The sequence below is a fragment of the Canis aureus genome, chromosome X (assembly GCF_053574225.1).
Source record: "Canis aureus isolate CA01 chromosome X, VMU_Caureus_v.1.0, whole genome shotgun sequence".
Classification (NCBI taxonomy): Eukaryota; Metazoa; Chordata; class Mammalia; order Carnivora; family Canidae; genus Canis; species Canis aureus.
The window spans coordinates 3,365,086-3,388,309 of record NC_135649.1 but is presented as its reverse complement, the minus strand read 5'-3'; the positions used below and the strand labels follow the sequence as shown (position 1 = coordinate 3,388,309).

General features: G+C 36.5%; 2 pseudogenes; both read left to right on the top strand.

Moving 5' to 3' along the window:
- The first annotated feature begins 9,005 nt into the window (after window positions 1-9,005).
- On the top strand, window positions 9,006-9,820 carry LOC144308980 (small ribosomal subunit protein eS6 pseudogene; annotated as a pseudogene).
- A 6,033-nt stretch (window positions 9,821-15,853) lies between these two features.
- Window positions 15,854-16,905, top strand: LOC144307856 (chromobox protein homolog 3 pseudogene; annotated as a pseudogene).
- The last annotated feature ends 6,319 nt before the right edge of the window (window positions 16,906-23,224 follow it).

The window sequence follows — 23,224 nt, the reverse complement described above, 5'->3', positions numbered from 1 at the left end:
ATTTTCAGAACTGAGACTGTATGTGACACTTGGGAGAGGCTCTAGGACCAATTTATCTCACAGTCACTGGTCTTTGTGAAAAACAACACAAACCTATGACCTGTCAGATTCTCTATAACTAGAGTATGTTTGTTTACTAAAACCAGCAGCCAAGTTGTGTGCTCTATGCATCACTATTATAAACCATTCTCCAATTCCACCCCTCCACCAAATACCCAGTTAGGGAGGAAGGAAAAGCAGTTATAATTGTGTTATTAATCATACATTATATTATAACTGCTTTTTCCTCCTCCCCATCTAAGGAGGAATTGGAGAATGGTTTGTAATGGAAGCCATGCTTCTGCACTTCTTCCTAATGGCAGAAGCTGGTACATCATATAGAAAAAGCACTGGAAAGGAAGATTGGCCAGGGAAGGCAGTGCCCATTTTTCTCTGTAGAACCAAAGCAGGACACACGTATGCCCCATCATCCCATGCTATTAATTCAGCTGCCCAAAGGATATAAAACTTCATAATTCAATAACTACTTTCACAACAGCAAGGCATAGCTCTACCCAAACCAAACAGACATGCTTCAAGTTGCTGATGCCCAATAAGAGGCTATTCTTCTTGGAAGAAGCTTCAAGTAATGCTTTTACCATTTAGAGCCCAAAATTCAGAATATTCACATTCCACGGTTAGAAGGAACTTCAAAGATTATGCAGCTGAGAGATCAAGTAAGATAAGGACAGAAGATTAACCATTGGCTAAGAAGCAATAGATGCTCAATAAATATTCCTATATTTAAACTAAAATGAATTACAGTGGGCTTAGGAACACAAGTTTGATAAGGAATGAGATGGGTCTATAACACATTAAGACTATTTTTTGTTTGACTACTAAACTGGATCTGCTCCCATCTGCTGGTTATAATTCTACAAAGGAGATTGACGAAGCTTCAAATATAATATCATAAAGTTCTTTCAGCATTCTAAGATGAAATTCACCTGTGTTATGAACTGAATTTATGTATTTATTTGTTTTCCATCTTCTCTCAGAATGTAATTCTTTCTCTAAAAAATGTACTCTAGTTTTTTTGAAATGAGGGCACTGGTAGCATCTGGAGTAGAACAATTCTCTATCATATACCATCCTGCAATTTGAAGGACTTTTAGCATATCTAGGTCCTGCCTACTAAACGCCAGCAACATGTTCCCCTCCTTCAGTTATTGTGTAACTATAGAACCTACACATATGATAACAAACACTCACTAGTGGAATAGTACCTCTGCTGGTTGAGACTCAATCTATCATTTCCAGTTTGATGACTCTTCTCCTTATTGGAAAATATGGGCACAAAATGAAAGCTGAGTAGTTCTGCTTTCTGTCTGACATCTGTTAACTTTATACCAGCTGTTCCAAATTATGTAGCTGATAAAGGTAACCTCAAGGATAATCTAGGTAGGGAAAATGAAGGGTGTATATAGTGATGGCTTATTGCTGTTAGGTTTTTGTTTTCTGTTTTAGGAGACATAGACAGTTAGGAGTTGGATTTGGGACATGCTTCTCCGTGGAAATGCTAAGTAGTTGGAAATATACCTGTTAGGAAAGGTGATAAGCCTGGAGATATGAGTTGTCACCATGGAGATCATACTTAAAGTCATTGAGAAGATCACCTAGGAAGAGACTAAATCGAGATAAGAGGTCTTAGGACTGAACCTAGGGACACCCCAATATTTGGAAAGTAGGAAAGGAAATGAATGACAGAAACGGAGGGTGGCCAATAAGGCAGGAAAATAAAGAGAGAATGGGGTGACAGAAGCCAGGGGAAGATAGAATTTCAAGAAGAAAAGGAAAGGAAAATAAAGTTTCAGATGCTTCTGAAAAATTGGGTACAAAGAAGAATGAGATTTGACCATTGGATTTGATAAAGTTCTTTGGCAAACTTGACAAGAGAAATTTCATTGCAGTGATGAAGCTGAAAACCTGACTGCAATGGATTTATGAGACAATGGACAGAGAAAGAGGAAACAGAAAGCATAGAAAACTCTTCTGAGAAAACTTGCTGTAAAGAAAAGTAAAGACATACTTAAGGAATCAGAAGGTGAAAGTGAAGTCCAAGGAGTCATTTTTCATTTTTTTTAAGATAGAAGGTATTGTAGCATGTTAGTCAACAGATGTAGATAATTCAGTAGAAAAGGAAAGGTTGGTGATGCAAGAGAGAGGTGAAACTTAATGGAGTGCTGTACAAGTGGAGGGATTAACATTGGAAGTGCACATAGTTCAAAGAAATAGAAGTGATGCAGGTTATTGAGTACAGATAATGAGAGGTAGATAGATGAATTGATGAGAGCATGATAAAGCTGTCCAACAAAAAGTTAAACTGTTTAATTAAAATACAAACTTTGCAATATTTGGCCCATCTGTAACTTTGGGAAAGGTCATTGGTAACTAGAGGTGCCTCTCACACTGCTATAAAAAAAAAAAAAAAAAAACTTTTCTCCATCATTTAATGGGACTGGGATGAATGGTCTGACCTGGTCTTCAACAGAAAGAGAAAAATGTTTAATAAGTCACTAAGATTTTAGGAAAATATTTAGAAAGCAACTTTGCCCCCATCATGGCCATGTCTCCAGCAATACAGCTTACAAAATGAAACTTACAACATGCACTCGATCCTGTCAATAACATCTCCCTGAACCAAATTCTGTGCCAAGCCAGGGGTTTGAAAGTAGAAAAGAAAAGCTAGGAAAGGAACATTGAGACAAATGCAATCTGCTCTGTATCAGCTCCATCTGTGCTTGTATTTGAACAGAGAGAATAACACAAGTATAAAACAACTCATTTAGGATGAAAGGCATAATTTACATACTAAGAGATTTATCACCCTTTGTTTGGCTGAACCTACACCTAGAATATCACCCCTGGATGGCAGAGTGGGTAGAGATCTGATTTAAAAGAAAATAGCATCAACAGATTAAGACCAAATTTCTCTTAGTCTCTCAAAGTTCTGCCAATGTTCTTTGATCTCTCAAAACTATTTGCATATGCTCAGTTCTTCCAAGCTCCCAGTGAGTAGTACCCAACATAACTCCTAGCCTTTGAAAGTAAGACTTCTTCATGGGATTTCTTTCACTGTTGGCACATTCAACAACCATGTCATAGGAATAGTCTTGTTACTGGACAGAACCAATCACAAATCTCCCTTCAAGAATAAATTAGTCATTATTATCAGGCTCAAATAAATTTGTGTCTTTGATGGTCTACTCAGGTCTACTCCGAACAGTTTTACTCAGGTAAAGTCTGCTCAGAATTCAACAGGGTGTCAAGGCTTCACCAGAGAATTCTTCATATCCACAGGGGAACTTCGCAGGTCTATTTCTGTTATCTCTAGTGTCTAACCCATTCTAGTGACTTCTGTCTCCCAACCTCCTGTCCTTAATGGGAATATTAAGTCCAATTCTAAAACTGACATTGTATCTCTTCTTCTGTCATATCACGATAAAGTAATATGACTCCTCTACACTTCTTGGCACAAGATTGGAGCTGAAAGAGGTCTATTGTCAACCCAAAGGAACCATTATAAAATAAAAATCTCTAATCTATTTTAAAACTCACAAGTTTTGAAGAGCATCATGAAATAAGCACCATGACAAGCACATGAAGAAGTACTATAGGAACATAAATATAGTAACCATTGCTGATGACTGGGAAAGGTTGAAAAGTCTTCATGGGAAATGTGTCCCTGCATAATAAACAACTAAGGGGCACTTGGGTAGCTCAGTTGGTTGGGCATCCAGCTTTTGGTTTCAGCTCAGGTCATGATCTCATGGGTCATGGAATTAAGCCCTGTATCAGGGGCCATGAGTGAGGAGCCTGCTTGAAGCTCCTCTCCCTCTGCCCCTCCCCTACTCACTTGCTTTCTCTTTCTCTAAAATAAATAAATCTTTAATTTATTAAATATTTAATAATTTAATTAAAATTTAATTAATTAAATTTTATTTAAAGTATTAAATATATAATTTAATTAAAAATTAAATAATCCATGATAAAAGGGGAAAAGATGTTCACAAAAGAAAGGGAAAGTATACAGAAAGATAAGTTTGCAAGTAACAATCTATCTAGATAGATAGAGCAGATAAAGTAATAAAAAACAGATGGGGTGGTCACATGACTAGAATATTTGAAAGTCAGGAAATTGAATTTGGACTTTAAACCACTCTGATAACATTAAATAACAGAGCTTACTATCATTATTTTATGGTAAGAAGCATCATGTTAGAGTGTAAGGCACAAAAGGTCTAAGATTCACCCTTGGTTCTATCTCTAGCTATCTGTGTGAACCTGAACAATTTATTTAACTCAGTTTATCCCACATATGTATGAAGGAGTTAGTCTGAATGGTCTTTAAAGGCCCATCTTCCTCTGACACAATGTGATTGGAAAAGTTTAGCCTATTCTCCTTGGTCAAGACTATATGTGACATCTATTTATCTGCAGCCTATATTAATAGCTTTACTTAAGGCTTTAAGCTAATAACTCTGTTTCATGAGGAGGAAAACTTTGGAAATAATATCTTAGAAGTTCTCCCAACCACCAAGGGCTGTAGAAGATTATCTGTAAAAAAAAAAAAAAAAAAAAAAAGTATATTAAATTAGTTCAACATTTTGAAATTAGGCGACAATTATTCTATAAAGCAAAGAAACACACACACACACAAACAAGAAATACCTACTACCTCCTTGTAACTCAGAAAGAAAAGTCCAGTGGAAAAGGAATGCAAAGGAGATCAATATTAGAGAGATAACATGGATTTCTTTCTTGAGTCTGTGAATTGCGCTCAGTTATTTACCTCTTTGAGTTCCAAGTGCCCATTGAAATAATAGAAAAATGTAAAGAAAATGATATATTACAATGAAAAATACAAATAGGGGAACTATCATTAGACAAAAAAGAAACCCTGAAGAACTTTTACAAGATAGAAAGCAAGTATAATATTGATGGTAAAACCAGAGCATAGGAAATAGGAAGAGTAGGGAGGCAACTCTTGCAGAGATAAGAGGAAATTACAAGCTTTGAGGAAGCAAAAGCTGTAAGCATAAGCAGGTCATAGAAAAGTCATCATGGTGACAAAATACTGGAGAACAGCTGAAACAATTATCTACATCTCCCAACACCAATACAAATACCAAGATATGTATAGGGAGTACCTGCATACAGTATTTTGACTCTAACGTCAGTTGTAAGTTTTGAAAACATGGAGTATATTCCATGATAGACTTCTATTATGTGTATTGGGACTACAAGTGTTAGCTTCAAATAAAAAAAAAAGGTAGGATATGTGGAAATACGGCTTTGCATAGGAGGTAAGTACACTAAAGTATTCTACACCAGGATGAAGACTTCCTTACTTTGGCAATAACAACAGTAATGACAATCTCTGGCTTGCCTAGCAGCTTTATACCAAAGTACACTGGAGGGAAGCCTATCAACACATCCACTCAATTATACACAGGGAAAACTACTCAATCTTCCATTCACTGAAGAAGTTTACTGAGACAATGTACCCTTCATAACTGCAAAATAAATCCATTTCGGCTAGTATTCATGAACCAAGACCTTCCTTGGTGAATATGAATAGGCAATCAAGAATCACCAGATATTTGAAGAAAACCATGGCAATCAAAGACAAAAGACAAGATGAACAAATTCAACAATTTCCCTAAGAGAGATAATTTTTTAGAAAGACTTTACAATGATTTTACTTAATAACTTCTTAGAAAGTCAACAGGAGGGACACCTGGGTGGCTCAGCGGTTGAGCGTCTGCCTTCAGCTCAGGGAGTGATCCCGGCTCTGGGGATCAAGTCCCATATCAGGCTCCCTGCAAGGAGCCTGCTTCTCCCTCTGTCCATGTCTCTGCCTCTCTCTCTGTGTCTCTCATAAATAAATAAGTAAATAATCTTTTAAAAAAAGTCAACAGGAACAGGAATTCAAAAACAATAAAACAAGAACATGCTGCTATGAAACTGTACTGACCTGATTTCTAATAAATTAAAATACTTATTATTAAAGTTTTAATAATTCAACATAAAATAAAACTGAGGAAAACGATAGCTAAAGATTAAATTAGTGACTTGCAAGACCTAAGTAGGATATTCTCCCTGAAATCTCTAAGAAAGGAAAATAATATAACAATCAAGACAAAGACAACAGATGGAGTATATTATTTGATTAATCCTATAGTGATTTAAAATTCCCTGTAATTGAAACTTCCCCACAGATAAAGCTTCAGTTCAAAATACCTTTGGTGAATTCAATCAAACAATTATAGAAAAAAAAGGCCAATATTACGTAACCTCTTTCTGCAAAGAGAAAATAAGGTAATATTTCAACTCATATTATAAGATCAACATAACCTTGATACCAAAACCTGATAAAAATGGTATGGGAGGACAGCCCGGGTGGCTCAGCGGTTCAGCGCCGCCTTCAGCCCAGGGCGTGATCCTGGAGACCCGGAATCGAGTTCCGTTTCGGGCTCCCTGCATGGAGCCTGCTTATCTCCCTGCCTGTGTCTCTGTCTCTGTCTCTCTCTCTCTCTCTCTCTCGGTCTCTCATAAATAAATACAAATCTTAAAAAAAAATTTTAAATGGTATGGGAAAGAGAATTAGAGGTGATTATTACTCATAAATATAGAAGCAAAAGTCCTAAACAAAAGGTTAGCAAGCTGAATAACGGAATATATAAAGAAGATTTAAAAACATCATGAGAAAGTTAAATCTATTTCAGAAATGCACAGGTGGCTACAAATTTTTAAATCAATATAATTCATCACATTAACAAAATAAAGAAGAAAAAATATGTAACATTTCAATAGTTAAATAAAAAGTGTTCCATCAATGATATTTTTAAAGTCTTAAAAATTAGGGGAACACCTGAATGGCTCAACCAGTTAAGCACCTGCCTTTGGCTCAGGTCATGATCCTGGGGTCCTGGGATGGAGCCCTGCGACAGGCTCCCCAGTGGGGAGCCTGCTTCTCCCTCTCCTCCCTGCTCATGCTCTCTCTCATTCTCTGTCTCTCTCACTCTCTCCAATAAAATAAATAAATCTTTTTTTAAAAAAAGTCTTAAAAATTATGAATAGATAGGAATTTCCTTAATCTAATGAAGAGTAGCTACAAATAAATCTATAGCTAATATCATATTTAATATAATCTTAGTAATTTTCCAAGATCAGGAGAGAGCCAGGATGATAACCAGCTCAACTTTTTTTTTTTCTAGCTCAACTTTTAATCAGCATTGTACTAGAGGTCATAGCCAATAAAAATAGAAAGGAGTACAATTTGAGAGGAAGAAATAAAACTACCATTCTCAGCATAAGCATGCATATATATAAAATCCAAAAGAATCTATAAATTATTAGAATAAATAAATGTAGCACGGTTTCTGTATTTCTACATAACAGCCATTAACAATAATAAAATAAAATAAAAAATACTATTTACAATACCATAAAAACTAAACTAGTTTGGAATAAATCTATCAAGAGTTGACCTCAAAAGAATATTGCCTTAATAGTGGGGACAAATTAGCTCTAGACTAAAATCTATTCTGGACTTGCCTAATAAAACTGAAAAGCAAGGCTTGAACAGATCAAAAATTTTATAAGTAACTTAACTTTGTCTCAGAAAAAAATATATGAATATTTAGAGGAATACAAAAATAATCCAATGCACAATTTACAACACAATGTCTGGCATCCAATAAAAATTACCTGGCATGCAAAAAATAAAAACTATGATCCATTGTAGTTTTGATTTGCATTTCCCTGATGATAAGTAATGATACACATTTTTTTATGTGTCTGTTGGCCATCTGTATGTCTTCTTTGGAGAAATATCTGTTCATGTCTTTGCCCATTTTTTAATTGAATTATTCATTTTTGGGTGTTGAGTTTTATAAGTTCTTTATATATTTTGGATGGTAGCCCTTTATCAGACAATGAGATATCACCTTACACCTGTCAGAATGGCTAAAATCAACAACACATGAAACAACAGGTATTGGCAAGGATGTGAAGAAAAAAGAAACCCTCATATATGGTTGGTGGGAATGCAAACTGGTACAGCCACTGTGGGAAACAGTATGGCGATCCCTCAAAAAATTAAAAATAGATCCAGCAATTGTACTACTGGATATTTACCCAAAGAATACAAAATCACTAATTCAAAGGGATACATCCACCTGTATGTTTATATCAGCATTATTTACAATAGCCAAATGATGGAAGCAGCCCAAGTGTTGTCCATCAGTGGAATATCATTCAGCCATAAAAAAGAATAAAATATTGCCATTTACAATGACATAGATGGAACTAGAGTATGACATGAAGCAAAATAAATCAGAGAAAGACAATACCATATGATTTCATTCACATGTAGAATTTAAGAAACAAAACAAAGAGCAGAGAGAAAAAAAAGAGAGAGAAAGGCAAACCAAGAAACAGACTCTTCATTATAGAAACACACTGATGGTTACCAGAGAGGAGGATGTAGGTGATGGGTTAAATGGGTGATGGGGATTAAGGAGTGCACTTGTCCTGATGAGAACAGGGTGTTGTATGGAAGCGTTGAATCACTATATTGTACACTTAAAACGAATACAACATTGTATGTTAACTAACTGTAATTAAAATAAAAACTTAAAAAAATAAAAACTTAAAATCCTTAATGGTAAGAAAAATCAATCCACAGAAAAAGAACTGTAAATGACACATGATATAATTAGTAGACAACCCTTAACTATAGGAAACAAACTGGGGGTTGCTGGAGGGGAGGTGGGTAGGGGAATGGAGTAATTGAGTGATGAGCATTAAGGAGGGCATGTGATGTGGTGAGCACTGGGTATTATACACAACTGATAAATAATTGAACACTACATCTGAAACTAATAATACATTATATGTTAAATAAATTGAATTTAAATTAAAAAACTAAAAAACAAGCAAGAACAACAACAAAGCTCTTTTTCGTGGCGCTTCCGAGGCGGTAGGCCGCTTCAGGATGAAGCTGAACATCTCTTTCCCAGCTACTGGCTGCTAGAAACTCATTGAAGTGGATGATGAGTGCAAACTGCGTACCTTTTATAAGAAGCCTATGGCGACAGAAGTTGCTGCCGATGCTCTGGGCGAGGAATGGAAGGGTTACGTGGTGCGAATCAGTGGTGGCAATGACAAACAAGGCTTCCCCATGAAGCAGGGTGTCTTGACCCATGGCCATGTGCGCCTGCTGTTGAGTAAAGAGGCATTCCTGCTACTGACCCAGGAGGACTGGAGAGAGGAAGCGCAAATCTGTGGGAGGGTTGCATTGTGGATGCCAATCTCAGTGTTCTCAATTTGGTTATTGTGAAAAAAGGGGAGAAGGATATTCCTGGACTCACTGATACTACTGTGCCTCCTCGCCTGGGGCCCAAAAGAGCCAGCAGCATCCGAAGGCTTTTTAATCTGTCAAAAGAAGACGGTGTTCACCAGTATGTTGTTAGAAAGCCCCTAAACAAAGAAGGTAAGAAACCTAGAACCAAAGCACCCAAGATTCAGTGTCTTGTTACTCCACGTGTCCTCCAATACAAACGTTGGCGTATTGCTTTGAAGAAACAGCATACTAAGAAAAATAAGGAAGAGGCTGCAGAATATGCTAAACTTTTGGCCAAGAGAACGAAGGAGGCCAAAGAAAAACGCCAGGAACAGATTGCCAAGAGACGGAGGCTGTCCTCTCTGAGAGCTTCTACCTCTAAGTCTGAGTCCAGTCAAAAATGAGATTTTCTAAGAGTGACAAAATAAATAAGATCAGACACCAAAAAAAAAAAAAAAACAAAAAAAACAAAAAACCAAAAAGAATTCGTAGACAAAGATGACAAAACATCAATTATAAGTATATGCCATATATATAAGAAGGTAGAGGAAATATGAACATGATGAGCAAAGAAATAGATGATATAAGATCCAAATTAAAATTTTAGAGAAAAATATAATATCTGGGATGAAAAATCACTGGATTAAATTAGCAACAGATTAAGCATTGCAGAAAAAAAAACCCTGCTAGAGCTTCAAACATAGCAATAGAAACTATCCAAAATGAAACAGAGGGAAAGAATATTTTTTAAAATTATTAGAGTATTAGAGACCTATTGGACAACAAGTGGCTTAACATATGCATAACTGGTGACTGAGAAGTGAGTGCAATTATTTGAAAAAATAATGGCCAAATTTACAAATTTGATGAAAACTATAATCTTATAGATCCAAGCCCAATATTAAAAGTAGTTCTGCAAAATGGAAAACTTAGTTTGTGAATTCTGATTTTGACAAGGGATTTTTCTTTTCTTAGACACTTAATTGTATTCCGATACTAATTTATCAGATTGCTTTTGAGTATCAGAACACTATAATTCATAAGTTAAGATTCTTGGTATTTGGATATCTGTTAGATGCTACTAAGAAAATATACATGAACTTCCTTTCTGAAAGCTTTTTTTTTAATTTATTTTTTATTGGTGTTCAATTTACTAACATACAGAATAACCCCCAGTGCCCGTCACCCATTCACTCCCACCCCCCGCCCTCCTCCCCTTCTACCACCCCTAGTTCGTTTCCCAGAGTTAGCAGTCTATACGTTCTGTCTCCCTTTCTGATATTTCCCACACATTTCTTCTCCCTTCCCTTATATTCCCTTTCACTACTATTTATATTCCCCAAATGAATGAGAACATATAATGTCTGAAAGCTTTTTAATGTGGTACCAGAATAGTATGCCGTAGATACAACCAGCTGATTTGTTACCTTTAAATTAGGCATTTGTAAATATTAAAACTTAAGAAGATGGCAGGTGAAGAAGCTCCTTCAAATCTTCAGCTGTTCAGAGCAGACTTAACTAATATTGTTCTTCCTTTTACTTTATTTTTTTTTAATTTTTATTTATTTATGATAGTCACAGAGAGAGAGAGAGAGAGGCAGAGACACAGGCAGAGGGAGAAGCAGGCTCCACGCACCGGGAGCCCGACGTGGGACTCGATCCCGGGTCTCCAGGATCGCGCCCCGGGCCAAAGGCAGGCGCCAAACCGCTGCGCCACCCAGGGATCCCTCTTCCTTTTACTTTAAAAAAAAAAAGATTTATAGCTCAATAATGTCTTTTTCTGTTTTTAATTTGCTGCTGATAATGTACATGAATTTAGCATGCAGTGTGAGCTGTGTTATAGTTACTGAACAGTTTGTGCAGTGTTATCTTGCCAAAAAAAGTTAAAAGTGAAAAAGGGGGGAATATAATTTTTTAACAAAAAATAATGACAACATACTGAGTATGGCATTTGAAACATAGAGCAGTAAAATGTGCAACAAAAGTAGCACAAAAATCAAATTGAATTTAAATAAAATGTATTTAAAAAAACACAAAAGCTTGAGGAAAAAATGGAAGCATACTGCTGTATTGTTCTGACATGAAAAGTGGTATAACATTTTTAAGGTAAGACTTCTGTTTAAAGTTGTATTGGAGGTGCTATCCACTGCATTAAGAAAAGATACAAGGAAAACAAGCATAGGGCTTGAAAAGAAAAAGATTAAACATTGTATTTATTAGCAGAAGACATGGTCATCTGTGTAGAGACATGATTATCTGTGTAGAAAATTTTAGAGAATCCACAAATAAGCTGCTAGAACTAATATGAACTATGAAAAAATTTAGAGAATATATAAGGTCCATATATAAAATTAATTTCATTTCTAGGTACTAGCTATAAACACTTAGAAATTGACATACAAATTTCAAATTACCATTAAAATACCATCCCAAAAATGAAAAATTAAATACTCTCAAATAGCATAAGAAAATGTTCAAATAAAATGGAAAATTTTGACAATAGATATGCAAGACATGAAAAATAGAATTTACAAAGCCTTGTTGGGAGAAACCAAAGAAGACCAAAATAAATGAAGAAATATACTACATTCATAGATAAAAAATTTATTATTGTTAATATTGATCTATATATTCAATGCAATGCCAATCAAACCCCAGCAAACTATTTTGTAGAAGCTGACAAACTGATTCTAACATTCATATGGAAATGCAAAATAACCAAACAATTTTGAAAAAGAAAATAATTATAATTATTTAAAGAATTACTATAGGGATGCCTGGGTGGCTCAGCAGTTTAGCATCTGCCTTTGGCTTCAGGAGTGATCCTGGGTCTGGGGATCAAGTCCTGCATAGGGCTCCCTGTGAGGAGCCTGCTTCTCCCTCTGTCTATGTCTCTGCTTCTCTCTCTGTGTCTCATGAATGAATAAATAAAATCTTACAAAATATAAAATAAAAAATAAATAAATAAATAAATAAATAAATAAATAAATAAATAAAGAATTACTATAAAACTACAGTAATCAAGACAGTGTAGCATTGGTATAAATATAAACATATGGTTCAATAAAACGTAAAGACCGCTAACTCTGGGAAACAAACTAAGGGTGGTAGAAGGGGAGGAGGGCGGGGGGTGGGAGTGAATGGGTGATGGGCACTGGTTATTCTGTATGTTGGTAAATTGAACACCAATAAAAAGTAAATTTAAAAAAAAACAGAGTGAAATGTGTAGAAGTAGACTCACACATACATGGCCAATTGACATACAGACAAAATGAAAAGGCAATAAAGTGAAAAAAGAATAATCATTTCAACAAAATGGTACTGGAATACCTAAATATCCATATGAAGAAAAAGAGCCGTGACCGATACTTCTCAGCATATAAAAACATTAACTTGAAATCAATCATAGACTTAAATGTAATAGCTAAAACTATAAAAGTTCTAGAAGAAAACTTAAAAATTTGAGTGACTTTGGAATAGGAACATATTTTTTAAATAGGACACAACAGCCACAAATCTAAAAGGAAAGGTGATGCAGGATGCCTGGGTGGCTCAGCGGTTGAGCGTCTGTATTTGGCTCAGGGCGTTATCCCGGGGTTCCGGAATCGAGTCCCGCATTGGGCTTCTTGCAGGGAGCCTTCTTCTCCCTCTGCCTATGTCTCTGCCTCTCTCTCTGTCTCTCATGAATAAATAAATAAAATCTTAAACAAAAGAAAAGGTGATGAATTGGACTTCATTAAAATTAAAGGTTTTTTCTTTTCCAAAGATACTGTTAAGAAGACTAAGAGAAGTTTTTTACAAAGAACTTGGAAAAAAGTATATATATCTGACAAGGGAATTGTATAGAGATTATATCAAACTCCTACACTTCAAGAATAAAAAGGCAAACAGCCTAATTCTTTAAGTGGGCAAAATCCTTGAACTCTCATTTTACCAAATATGCATGAATCTCATAAATTTCACATTGAGAGAAAGCAGCAAGAACCAATATAATAAAATATATACACTGTGATTATACTTATATAATGTTCAAAAAATATGTACAACTATACAATATTGTGTAGGGATACATATATGTATGGTAAAACTGTAATGAAAACAAAAACATTCTAATCAGAAAACTCAGGATATCTATTTCTCCTATGAAAGAAATAGAGGGAAATGAATTCTAAAGGACATGCATTGAACTTTCAGGGTGCTGCTAATATTCTATCATTGAGCTGAATCATGATTACACAGGTCTTAGCTTTATAAACACAGGTATTTGCTTTTTATAAAATTGATGAAAAGAAAAATTTCAAGTAACCACAAGTAGAATACAAGTAAAAAATGAAAATCAACCAAGCACTGAAGAATAAAAAAGAATAAGGAAAATTCAATAAATTTATCAAAATGAACATAATGTTATCACAGAAAATGGCAGAATGGGCACTCCATAGCTCTGTGTTCCACAAAAGCAACCAATAAACTGGCGAAAAATATCAGAATCAACTTTGCAAGACTATAAACTAGATAAAAACTTACAACAACTAGAGGAAAATTTTTTAAATGTTTTCAATTTGCATTTCCCTTATGATTAGTGACGTTGAACATCTTTCATGTGTCTGTTGCCCATCTGTATGTCTTCCTTGGAAAACCGTCTACTCAGGTCCCCTGCCCTAAATAAATATATGAAAGTGAGAAATCAAAAGTGACTACAAGATTTTAGATCTGAACAACCACAAGGTTGCTTTGCCATATATTAACAAGGGAAGATTGTGCAATAACTGTGTTTGGGAGTAAGGACAGAAATTCAGTATGCGATACATTCATTCCTGCTATGACACAACATTCCAGGAGAAAAAAATCAAATTGTTGTTCAGAAGATCTTAAAGGTGAAAGAACTAGTACATTTGTACAAAAAAAAAAACAATCCTGCACATAGAACTGCTATATGTACATGAGTAATACAATTCTAATTTTGTTAAATACTACCTAATTACCCTCTGAGGTTGTATTAGTTCACGTTCCCACATATAATAATGCCTGCTTTCCCAAGCTTTTGCCAACACGGTATGCTATCAAACATTTTCACCTTTCCCAATCCAACAGTTGAAGGTAATATAATTGTAATTTTATTTTATTTCTTTTTTTAAGATTTAGTCATCTGAGAGAGAGAGAGAGAGAGAGAAAGAGAGAGCATGAGCTAGCATGGGGGGGAGGGGCAGAGGGCAAGGGAGAAGCTCCTCCCTGCTAAGCAGGGAGCCTGATCCAGGGCTCCATCTCAGGACCCTGGGATCATGAAGGCAGATGCTTAATTGTCAAAGCCACCCAGGTGCCCCTATAATTGCAATTTTAATTTGCATGTTTCTTATGTAAACGAAGTTAAGCATCTTTTCTTATGATTAATGATCAGGGACAACATATAGAACTGGATCTTTCCAGGGAGCCATGATTTGGTAGATTAGACAAGCAATTTATTTTGTCTTATACACTCAACTAGTATTTATTGGGTGACTACTACGGATCATACACTGTTGTATTGACTAAGGGATATAGTAGTAAACAAATAAACGAGGTCGGAACCTAAGCTGGGCCCCCTAGCCCGGAATCACACAAGCCCCAAGAGAGAAGTCTCAGATAATCTCTAGTCCAAGATCACAAAGCAAAGATCAAGACTAGTGCCCAAGGCAGAGATCGAGCTTTCTGTTAGATGCTACAGAGAAATTCACGAAGATTTTTTAAATAGGCAAGTGGCATAAATCAGAGCTAAGCTTTAGGATGATGAATCAACTCATGTGTTCGTGATTGAGGATGAAGGCAGAGCAGGGGCTGGTTCATAGCAAGCACTTAGTAAATATGAAAGGGAAAATAAGGAAAGGAAGGACCATCCAAGAGGGAAAAGCGACTCCAGATACAAAAGCAGCCCTCTTCTTCATAGAACTCTGAATCAAAAGGTCTTATAGGATTCCCAGAGAGAAATGGAATACAGAGGAAACAGCTGCTAGAAGCTATGCTCAGCCACTCTCCCAGGTCTCCTGGACTCTGTAATTTTCCAGACATTGCATGCAATTGGAAACTCTAGAACAGAGCAGGAGGTGTAATGCCTGTTTAAAGATAGATTTAGAGTCTTAAATAAATTCTTCCTGGCAATGTTCTCAGCTCTTGCCCCTGAGGACTGGTACAAATTTCCATTCAAGTATCAAATGACCAAATATGCTGAACTATTTAACTCAAATTTGTCTGAACCAAGTTCCTCAGTGATAATCTAACATGCAAACCAAAAGAGCAATGCTTCTTGAGAGGTTTTGTTGCTTTCTGCCTCCATTGGCAGTTCCTACATGTTTACAATTCCAGTCAACTGGGTAAATTAGCAAATGGTCCAATCAAAATAGAAAGCATCCAGAGGACTTTAACCAGATAGTGACAGGAGACCCCGCAGACCGTGGCCCTGGAGCACCTTGGAGGCGGTGAGTAATAAATAGCTCTTCAAGTCTGCAATAAAAAATGGCCTCCAATAAAACTACATTGCAAAAAAAAATTGGAAAGAAACAGAATGGAAAGAGTAAAAAAGTAGAAGAGGCGGAGCCTGAAGAATTTGTGGTGGAAAACCTACTGGACCACCGTGTAGTGAATGGGAAAGTGGAGTATTTCCTGAAGTGGAAGGGATTTATAGATGCTGACTATACTTGGGAACCTGAAGAAAATTTAGACTGTCCAGAGTTAACTGAAACATTTCTTAATTCTCAAAAAGTTGGTAAAGAAAAAGATGGTACAAAAAGAAAATCTTTATCTGACAGCAAATCACATGATAGAAAATCAAAGAAGAAAAGAGATGCTATGAGAAGCAAAAATGTTGACTACAAATTTGGTTCTGGATGCTTTAGCAGCCAAAGTGAAAAGGCTAATAAACCAAGAGGCTTTGCCAGAGGTCTTGATCCTGAACGAATAATTGGTGCCACAGACAGCAGTGGAGAATTAATGTTTCTCATGAAATGGAAAGATTCAGATGAGGCAGACTTGGTGCTGGCAAAAGAGGCAAATATGAAATGTTCTCAAATTGTAATTGTGTTTTATGAAGAGAGACTAACTTGTCATTCTTGTCCAGAAGATGAAGCTCAGTAATTGTTTGTGTTGCTTTTTATATATATTTATGTATATATATATAAAATCTGGGTCTTTGTTTTTTATTTATTAGTGAAGAAATAACATTCTAATGAAAATCAAGTTTGATATGTTTGTTTTGAAGTAGTATTGGGGGAGTTGTTGGGGTTTTTTGCATCTATAGCACTAGTTACTTTGAACAAATAAAAGCTTTCTGTAGTTGTTTCCTTTATCAGAAAAGAATATTTGAGACCATGGCATACTATCCCCCTGCATTAGAGAACACCTTTTCTAAATGTTGGGGGAAATCTTCATAGTCGTTATTCAGTCAGAATTGGTGTTTAACTCCTATATGCCTAAGGACCATTCTGGGTTTCTTGTTTATTTAGGGCTTCTTGTGTGTATACTTAAAAGTACATACATAAATGGTTTTCTTTTCTATTTGTTATTTTTGAAACATTCACCGAACCAAAAACAGCATTTTATAACCATGGATAAGCCCATGTTTCTGGGATGCTATAATTTTCAGCAACTTAAGAAATAAATCATTTTAAGTTACATTGAAATTTTTCCTGAAGCCTTTCAAATTTTGTAATTAGGACAATATAAATATAATTAAAGAGTTTGAATTGGACAATTTTAAAGCAGCCATATAAGAATCCATACCCTTCCCAAAAAAAGAATCCATATCCCTAGTTACAGTCATATAAATGCAAGTTTATTTGCAAGATCCCTGAAAGGACAACCTCCCCACTCAAAGGGCAAAACTAGATAAGTTTTGGTGTACTTTAATTAGGTAAGCAAAACTTAGTTAAATGGGCATTTAAAGGTTCCTTCTAGTGAACCATTCCTTTCCAAGAAGTTGAAAACCCTTGTGCTATATTGACTAAAAGGTCATGATTCATGGAGTGTCTAAGACTTCATTCGTGGAAACCTAATCATAACCAGGTGTTAGAAATGTTGGCAATTTAGCACCTACTGGGATAAATGGGTGGACAGACTTCTATAATCCAAATTCTTGACCTGCATGTTTTTTCTTCACCCCAACTCATTCCTAACATGTAGGCTCAATCTTCTCAGTATTTGAATTACTGGTTCAGCAGAAACCAGGAAAAACAATAACTTTGTAGTCAGAATGTTATCCAACTGTATATTGTTTACTTTATTGTAAATACTGGTAAACAGTGGTCAATAAATAGTTTCACATTCCTTTAAAAAAAAACAAAAAACAAGATAGTGACATAGAGGGCTCTTGGACTTCCCTCCTCCCATGCACATGCCAAACGTACAGCTACACATGGAGCAATTTCCTCTGAAAGAAACCCAGAAACTAGCTGAGCAACTTCTATACATCAGGCAATTGAGAAAATACCCATAGCAAAATGGGTAGGAAAGGCTGAGACACTCTCACCAAAAATCCCACCCAAGCAAAGTGTTGTACAATTGGGAGGGACCCCCCAGTCCCCAGCTTCTCACTGAGAAGCAAAGCGTTTTTTTTAAATAATAAATTTATTTTTTATTGTTGTTCAATTTGCCAACATACAGAATAACACCCAGTGCTCATCCCGTCAAGTGCCCCCCTCAGTGCCCGTCACCCATTCACCCCCACCCCCGCCCTAAGCAAAGCGTTTGGACGCTTTGACGTTTTGACGCTTTGCTTCTAGTGCCCCAACTTTTAAGACTCTTACCCCCAAATGGGCCCCCCAAAACACCTATATCTGAAAGACAACAGGGTTTTCATTCATAAGACCTGGACAACTATAGCAAACAAAGAGGCAATTCTTTTTTTTTTTTTTTTAAGATTTTATTTATTCATGAGGGACAGACAGAGAGAGAAAGGCAGAGACACAGGCAGAGGGAGAAGCAGGCTCCATGCAGGGAGCTCGACGTGGGACTCAATCCCAGGTCTCCGGGATCAGGCCCCGGGGTTAAGGCAGCAATAAACCGCTAAGCCACCTGGGCTGCCCCAAAGAGGCAATTCTTAATGGGTACAAGCAGGCTCAGCATAGGTACACCAGGTCTTGGCACAGAGATAGCAGACAGAAACACCCATCTCCCAGTCTTTCCATGAAAGTGGTCTGTGTATTTTACAAGGTGTTGCCTGAAAGTCTGGATCCTAACTTTAATATGCATTTAGAGGCTGGCTGCAATCCTCCTCAGAGATAGGGAAGCCAGTGGGAACTGCCCTCACCCCTTCCTTCCTCCTGGCTCAAATGATAAACCAAGCCACCAGTATCTCCCTGGAAAGAGCTTGTACACAAACTTGTCACTCTTTTGCAGCTGCCACCCAGGATGAGACTCCAAATCACCTAACTCTGACAGCCAATAGGGCTTTCATTAATAAATATTATAGGATATAACAAAGAAATTTTTAAATGGGTGCAGGAAGCTACCATTATGATCCAGAAATCCTACATCTGGGAATATATCCAAAGAAAACAAAACCATTATATAAAAGACATACCTGTACTTCCATGTTCAGAGCAGCATTATTCACAGTAGCAAAGGTATAGAAGTAACTTAGGTTGGCAGGTGAATGGATAAAGAACATGTACTGTATTTATACAATGGAATATTATTCAGCATTAATAAAGAAGAAAATCTGCCATTTTTGACAACGTGGATGAAACTGGAGGGCATTATGCTAAGTAAAATTTTCCCTTTTGTCTGGGGATTCTGTATATATATCAGCCATGCACATTCATATCCCCCAACTCATTAGAGTGAAAGGCCCCAACATGCTGTATATTCCTTTCACTATTGTCTATGTGTTTTCCTCTCTCTGAATCTGTGCAGGAATTTATAAATAAATAAATAAATAAATAAATAAATAAATAAATAAATAATTATCTCAGTAAAGATTATAACCATAATGAAAAATGCCTTATAAACAGTAAACACTTTAAAAATGTAAGAAATTATTTTTGTGGTGTGTTAATGCTGCACTCTCTCCCTTACAATAGGAAAATTAGCAGACAGTATTCCATAGTGCCTCATACTTTTCTCAAGGTTTGCTAACAAGAAGCAAATGGTGGTGATATTGCATGTGTCTGCATCTCTTCACTGGACTGTTAGCAATCAAAGGGCAGAGACTAGGTATTGTTTCTCTTTTTATGTCCACAGCTAAACACAATAAGCACAGTGCTTAAGTCAAAATAGGTGCCTAGCAAATGAGTGTTAAATAATCCAATGGCAATTTAGAGTGAGGGGATCAGACACTTATTGACAACGCTGATAAATATGATGACTGATGGATTAAGGTGATAAAGATGATGGAAGTGTGATGCTTAGAAACAATTCTTATCCTTATCATGAGTCCTACAGTATCTTGCTTCTGCTGACTTTCAAAACCTCACTATACTCCAAACATGGCAGTCTTACTACACAGATACCAGGCAACTCCTACTCAGTGCTTTCACCTTTGCTGTTTCCTCTAAATGGACCACTCCTTCCCTAGAAATCTTCATGGCTTACTCTCACTTCTTTGAAATCTGTGTCCAAATGATACTTCCTTGAAAAGAACTTTTCTGACTAGCTTTTCTAAAACAGAATGCCTTAGATATCTCTAGCCCTGCACCCTGCTCTATTTTTCTTCACACTTAACAATATCCATTATATAAAAAAACAATATCAAAAATCTAATTGTCTCTTTCTCCCACTAATCTATAAGCTTAAATTAGGACAGGGATATTGTCTTATTTACTGTGGCAAACTCCAGGACCTAGAATCAAGCCTGGCATGCAGCAAGTACTCAAAACTTTGTTGAAAGAATAAACAAATCGATGAATGATTTAGGTCTAGAGAGTCACATGTCAAGTTGAGTCACCTGAAACCTAAATATTCTTAATTTTCACATCATAACTAAAATAAAAGTATCAAGCCAGATATGTTATGTATAATACACAGGTTACCCAGCCTTTCAATTTCTGGATCCTTCTTGAGATACTTAATATGGAAAATAAAATTGATTCCCACATTAGTTTACTTAAAATAAACTCTGAATGATTAAAATATCATGAATTCAAAATCCCAATGAATAGCAAAAATTAAAGCAAAGTTAAAAGAATTTGAACTACACAAAATAAACTAATTCAGACAGTCCTAATTTGCATTAAGAACAGAGAAGAAAACATCTTCACCAAATACAGTTATTTTCTTTCTCTAGTTGACCCACTGTACCCAGAGAATCTGCCAGCATGAATTCTAGTTGTGATCAGTAGGGTCAGAATGACATGCCAGAAAATCTGACAAATCAAAAGGAGTAACAGAAGTGGAGTCATTTCCTAAGAGGGCAGAGTAAGTATGTGAGGAGGAGTGTCTTTTTCAAAATATGAAATGACTTTCTGATTAAATATATATATATATGCTGCCCAGGAACCTCTAGGTTTCCTGTTTTTTTTTTTAATTAAGAGCCTGTAATATTCTTGCACTAATTTTAAGTTATCATGGATTTTATAAACAGTCATGAGCTTAAGTCAAAATCTCTCTCTAAAGCAGTGAGGCGGAAGTTGGCAAAGTCATATTGATTGCGAACTTTGCCCTTAATGAGATCACCACTCAATTTCCAAGAAACATAAATTTCAACCAATCCAGTAAGTAGGTGTCTCGCATGACTGCTGAGATTCTTCTTTCCTATCTTGTACTTTAAAAAAATCCTTTATTTAAATTCAAGTTAGTTAACATATAGTGTGTTATTAGTTTCAGATGTAGTGTTCAATAATTTATCAGTTGTATATAACACCCAGTGCTCATCAGCTCACATGCCCTCGTTAATGCCCATCACCCAATTACCCCATCCCCCACCCACCTCCCTTCTAGCAACCGTCAGCTTGTTCTCTATAGTTAAGAGTCCCTTATGGTTTGCCTTCCTCTTTATTTTCATTTATTTTATTTTTCCTTCCCTTCCCCTATGTTCATATTTTTTGTTTTTTAAATTCCACACATGAGTGAAATCGTATGGTATTTGTCTTGTACTTTTGACGTTGGAAGTTTGACATCCATAAGTGTCCCAATGAATGCTTGAACCATGCTGTTCTCCTCACACTTTAACCCCACTGACCTCCTTCCTTTATCTGCATTTCATTCCAGCCACATATCACCTTATGCCAACTTTACTATAAAACAGCATCTGACTGTACTGAATATAACCACTACTATGAGAAGACAAGCATCCTATTATTGAATTTTCATAATTCTTGGAGTAGAGTTGCCATGGTTACTATTCAGCTAAAGAATTACTGTATGGCAAGCATATAACTGGAGGACTTTTTAAAGGTACTTTTATTGTATGTCAGTCTGGGTGTCCAGGAAGCAAGTCTTGAAGAGTTTAGGAGTGTAAGAGGCTTACTGAGGAGTAATGCCTGTGAAAGAAAGAAAGGAAAGGAAAGAAACAGGATGAGCAGAAAAAGCCTTCCAACTGTGCTGCAGATCTGGGATCTATGAAAGGAAAATGGGGAGGAAAAAAGACTTGGCAAGGAGAGCTTCAGATCAAAATGCAGGTCTAAGACACTCTTGAGCCTCCCCTCAAACACTAAGGCAGATCATAAAGATGTTACACCTGGAGGGTGTCAGCTTGTTAGTTTATAACCTCCCAGAAATTTCCCTGGTAGAATCTGAAACTAGCCCCTGTACTCAGAGGGCAAAGAAAGACCCAAAAGACCCCAGGTTGGTAAGTAGCAGTATTAATAAGCAATGGGAAGTTACATATGAGGCTTGTCTTGGGCAGAGGCAAGATAAATGGGTCCCTGTACCTATCTGCCAAATCTTAAAAATTTATAAAGAGGCTTTAACTGGTTCAGTCATGTATACCAGGCAGGTGTTCCCAACACCACATCACTATCTCAAGGCTATGTCCTTGGGACAGCCTCTGGGAGTGGAGTGGAAAAGGCAAGTGGAACCCAAATTCCGAGGACAGGAGAGGAGATGAGGAGCATCAAGTGCCAGAGTCCAGCTTACAGACCAATTGGATGTCAAGTCTTTCTGATGATGTTCCTCAACACAGATCACTGCACTCCTTGCAGATGACCAGCAAGCTATTTCTTAAAGAGAGATCCAACCAATGCATTGTCATGGCTGCCACACAAGGAGATCAAATTTCACCCAGAAGTTATAGCCACTCATTCTAATCATCTGTGACTGAAGCAGGTCTTTTGAATTAGAAAACAAGGCTTAATGGGAGAATCCTAGGTAGGTGACACTGTTAGAATATGGACTTTTGACATGTTCAAAGGAGAGAATACGTTGACCAGTTTCTGAGAAACGGAATATAAGATGACCACATAAACATTAATTAGGGATTTGGGGGCCAGGCAGAGGAACTATGAAGACGTGTGCTTTTTAAGGTTTCATGTTAATTACTGTAGTTCCAAAAATTGGGTTTGAGAACTAAGTACTGTTGGTATTTTTTAATTGAAATTTTTATTGAGGAACACCTGGGTGGCTCAGTGGTTGAGTGCCTGCCTTTGGCTCAGGACGTGATCCCGGGGTCCTGGGATTAAGTCCCACTTCGGGCTCCCTACAGGGAGCCTGCTTCTCCCTCTGCCTATGTCTCTGCCTCTCTGTGTCTCTCATGAATAAATAACTAAAATCTTTAAAAAGAAAAGAAAGAAATTTTTATTAATTGTAGATTCTAATGCAGTTGCAAGAACTAATACAGAGAGTTCCCAGGTACAGTTTATCTGGTTTCCTCAAACAGTAACATTTTTACCAAACTATAGTATAACATCACAACCAGGATACTGACATTGATACAAT